Genomic DNA, 4,420 nt, shown 5'->3' on the forward strand with positions numbered 1-4,420 from the left:
TATAACCTGCAACTGTTTCTCTGCATCCAGGCCCAGCAGTGGGGCTGCTGGATCGTAGGATGTAGGTTAGCTTGATTTGACCCAGTGGGCCAGACCAACCCGCATCCAAGCTGCCCCCCGCACCCTCCCTCCAGGCACGCAGGAGCAGTCTTAAACTCCTAAACCTGGCCAACGATGGGCCCTGTCTACTTTCTAATGTATCTCCAGTCTAATAGTTGTAAGGGAATACCTTCATTGCTTCTTAATTTGCATTTCTCCAATTACTCCTGGGTATGAGCAAGCCTTCGGAGCTCTGTTAGCATGAAGACATGCGACGTGCTTAGCACAGGCCCAAATGGGTAGCTGTTGTTGTTCTGTAAATACGAGCATCACTTAAATGTGGCTAATGCAATAATATTGTCTTAATAGGAAACTTGTATTCTAGTGATAATTTCTGGTTTCGAATTACATAACTCCTCGCTGTTTCCCTTCTGGCAGGACTCCTATCTGTCCACCACATACTTCTCTCCATTTCCACGGTCTCCACCCAGGTTCACCTGCCCAGTCAACTAGCCTACTACAAACTGCATTTGGTCAGGACACCTCCTCACTCCAGCACGAGTTCTCTTCGCTCCAGCTAGAGGGATCATTTCAAAATCCTTCCTTCTTGGCCACAACTTCCCATTTCTCTTAGGACGGAACCCTCACCATAGCCTTCAGGGCCCGCTGCCCACCCGGCTGCCTCCGTCTGCCTCCTCCTGATTCTCTGGCCCTGATGGCTGCTCCCTGGGCCCCCCCACCCCTGTGCCCCTCCATAATCCCCAAAGCCAGTTCCTTCTTAATCTTCAGAGTTCAGCTCAAATGTCGCTTCTCCAATTCCTAGACTAGATCAATCCTCCAGTTATCCTTTCATAGATCTTAAGTCATTTATAATCAAAGAACCATATTCGCAACCATATATTTGTAGTCCTCCTCCGCCACCTGACTGCCCTGAGGGCCGGGCTGTGACTGTTTTGTTCCCTGTACTCCTGCTCCTGGCACAGTGCTCAGAAGGGTTACATGTTGAACAAATCCTAAAGTGAATGCAGAAGAACAAAGACTTCTTTATCGTAGAATAATTTTAACTGAAGCGAAACATGATCCTAAAGCTGCGGGGTCACGAGACACTTCGTCCCAGATGAAGGCCGTGGCCCAGCTGCCTCTGCCTCCACCCGGGGGCTGTGTCCGCTCTGCTTATCTCAGGAGACCCAGCAAAGCTGCCTCGGGGAATCTGTGACTCAGAGGAAGGGAGAAAGGGGAGGCCTTTGTGGGAGATAAAAAGGCTGCATCTTGATAAAAGATATAGCACAACCAAAAAACAGTAAAAATCTTATTTTGAATAAAATGTAGACGCTTTTAAGATTGCCCAATTAAAACAAAATAAGGAAATCAAATCAGCGACGAAAATAACATTTCAAAAGGACAGGCTCCATTTTGACTCAGCTCACAGGATGTGCTGTGGGATTCTCTTTCTCTACAAAGAATAGTATTGGCACCTCGCTTTGCCTCCTTGTGTTTCCAAAAAAACCCGTTGAGTCAAAGAATATCTCAAGGACTCTATTTAAAATGAGCACAATTGTATCATTAATTTAAAAGACTATTTTGGTTGTCAACGTAAGAAACATCCAAACCTGTAGAGAATTCTTGTAAGTTTATTTATCAATTTATTTTGAGCCAAAATGACTGTTGGAAGCAAGATCTCAAATACTCCTCACTGAAACTTTTGCAGTTTCTTTTATGCATTTGAAATCAAGGAGGGAGAGTAAGCAAGATTACATGGAGGTCAGAGAAAGTAGACTATTTTAGTTGTCAACATAAGAAACATCCAAACCTGTAGAGAATTCTTGTAAGTTTATTTATCAATTTATTTTGAGCCAAAATGACTGTTGGAAGCAAGATCTCAAATACTCCTCACTGAAACTTTTGCAGTTTCTTTTATGCATTTGAAATCAAGGAGGGAGAGTAAGCAAGATTACATGGAGGTCAGAGAAAGCAAGGCGGGAATTGGATTATGGCAGCGGTCCCCAACCTTTCTGGCACCAGGGACTGGTGCTCCTAATCTAACCCCTGATGACCTGAGGTGGAGCTGAGGCTGAGATGCTAGTGCTGGGGAGTAGCTGCAAATACGGATAAAACTTCTCTTGCTTGCCCTCCGCTCACCTCCTGCTGTGTGGCCCAGTTCCTAACAGGCCACGGACCAGTACTGGTTCATGGCCCAGGGGTTGGGGACCCCTGGAATACAGGATAGTTAACGAGGGTATGTGCTCTCTTGAGGGTGGTTAAGGCATATTTCAAAGGTGCATTAACTTAGATGCACAGAAACAATGGACAGGGTTTACTTAAGAGACTGATAAACCTTTTACTAAAAGTTATATGCCCAGGGCACGACTATCCATGGCTGAAACCAGAGGGCAGCTGAGTCCGGGTGCCAGCTGCCTGTGCTGCTCAGCCAATAGACCGACACAGGAGTTGGGATATTTAGAATAAGTGTTTATTGTCAGAGTACCGGTGATCTGAGCTGAGAAGGCAGCAGGTGAACACCTTCAAAACGGCCTTCCTCGTCTACAGCCATGCCACCCTGAACGTGCCTGATCTCGTCTGATCTCGGAAGCTAAGCGGGGTCGGGCCTGGTTAGTACTTGGATGGGAGACCATTTAGGAAGACCAGGTGCTGTAGGCGTTTAAAAGAAACAACTGCCTTCCTTTCTCAGTCTGGCTTAGGGTATTTAAGGGAAAATCTGGGCATTATTCTAAGGGCTACATGACAGTTCTGGGGGGTCTATTGTGCTCACGGAGCCGTTCCTCTGGCAATGTGGTCCTCCAGAGGCGTGAGCAACCCAGGAACAAAGGTGGGCATAGTTTGGAAAGAATGCTAGACCAGGATTGTGATCAGTGAGCATAAAGGCGTTAATCATAAGTTTCAAGGCAACTCTGTATGGCAGGGGACGTTCCAAGCTCTGGATCAAGCCGCACGGCACAATCTATTGTTAAGCTATAGGGTCAAGAAACGTGAGGCCTCTACTACGGGGGTCCCAACGGGGCTCTTCCTCACCATGACCTGTCCAGTTAGGACTTTGTGATCAGATCACCCTGTGAGGTTACTTTCCGTAGAAGCCTTTTTTCATATACGCTGTGAATTCTCATGTATAGCAAATAAGTGATTTAACGTTGATGTGACAGTTGGTGGCCCTCAGGGCTCTTCTTGGAGTACACATGCTTCCCTAGATAGCATCCTAGTCCGTGGCCTCAACTACTACTCGTACTGAATCTACTTCTAGACATTCAGCTGCCTCCTGGATGTCTCCGATGTCCCCCAGCGCCAAAGATTGCGCCTGCCCGCTCTGCTTCCCCTCCTCTTCTCATGAACGGCCTCGCCGCCGACCCAGTGCCCTGCACTCAGGGGCCCCAATGGGCGTGGACGGCAGACTGCCAGGCGGGAGGGCCCTGGGGTGGCTGCAGTCAGCAGGTAAAGGCTTAGAACCTGCTGGCAAGTGGAAGTGCTGCCTTCTATGAGTATTAGTTGTCTGGGGGAGCCAGTGTGGCGGAGGGTGGCGGAGGCAGCAGGCCCCCAGTTCTGTGTGCTCCTCTAATGTGGGTGGGGGTGGTGAAGACACCAAGCTTCAGGAGCTGTGGGGAGCTGCCTCGTCTAGCTATTGTCATGCAGCGAAAGCAGCCTTGATAAGAATTCGTGTTACTCTTCTTCCCAAACCTCGCACTTGGGCCAGACTCTCGTTTCTAGCACAGTTCATCCTCTCCCTTATGTCTATAGATTTTAGTAATGATAAAAATAGTGAACAGACATTGAACTTTTACCCTGACCCAGGCACTGTCTTAGCCCTTTTCATGTCACATCCTACTCTTCATAACACCCTGAGCACTGCAGTCAGGTTTACTTTATGGGGGCTACCACAGATTTTGGGGTCAAGTTCAAGTCCTCTTCCTCAAAAAAACAAGCCTTTCCTGACCTCGAGTCAGCCCCTCCAGACAGCCTTTTTTCTAGCTTCACTGTCTCCCCTGGATCGTCAGCCCCCACACTCCATTCTCACACCTTTGCCAGGCCAGCACCTGCTTCTCAGAGAGTTAGTTCAGACCTACTCTAGGAAGCCTCCCTAACCTAGCACCTTGCATGTACGACTGCATTTGGCTAGACCGATGAGCTGTACTACGCGGCTGGTGACTTGCCCGTTCCCACCTTAGAAGTAGGTTTCTGGGAAGGGTGGACTGGAAGTTACATTTCTTTGTTATCTCCTGGGTGCCTGACAAACAGTGAATGAGAAGATGGACTTGTGTGTATGAATTTTGTACATAGACATCAATGTTTCAACTTATCCCAGAACCAGTGACAAGATTGAAAATGAGCCCTAAGCCAACTGCTCCTGTGCTGCGTTCTGCAACCCTCCCCA

General features: G+C 48.1%; 1 protein-coding gene and 1 non-coding gene across 2 annotated transcripts in view; both read left to right on the top strand.

The window, feature by feature from the left end:
* Positions 1 to 4,420, top strand: part of RARRES1 (retinoic acid receptor responder 1) — a 32,868-nt gene that overhangs the window by 15,147 nt on the left and 13,301 nt on the right. The window lies entirely within an intron of this gene.
* On the top strand, positions 2,579 to 2,697 carry LOC112476822. The gene has a single exon (XR_003045242.1). It is a non-coding gene; the product is annotated as a 5S ribosomal RNA (ribosomal RNA).

The sequence above is a fragment of the Pteropus alecto genome, unplaced genomic scaffold (assembly GCF_000325575.1).
Source record: "Pteropus alecto unplaced genomic scaffold, ASM32557v1 scaffold81, whole genome shotgun sequence".
In the NCBI taxonomy this organism is placed as follows: Eukaryota; Metazoa; Chordata; class Mammalia; order Chiroptera; family Pteropodidae; genus Pteropus; species Pteropus alecto.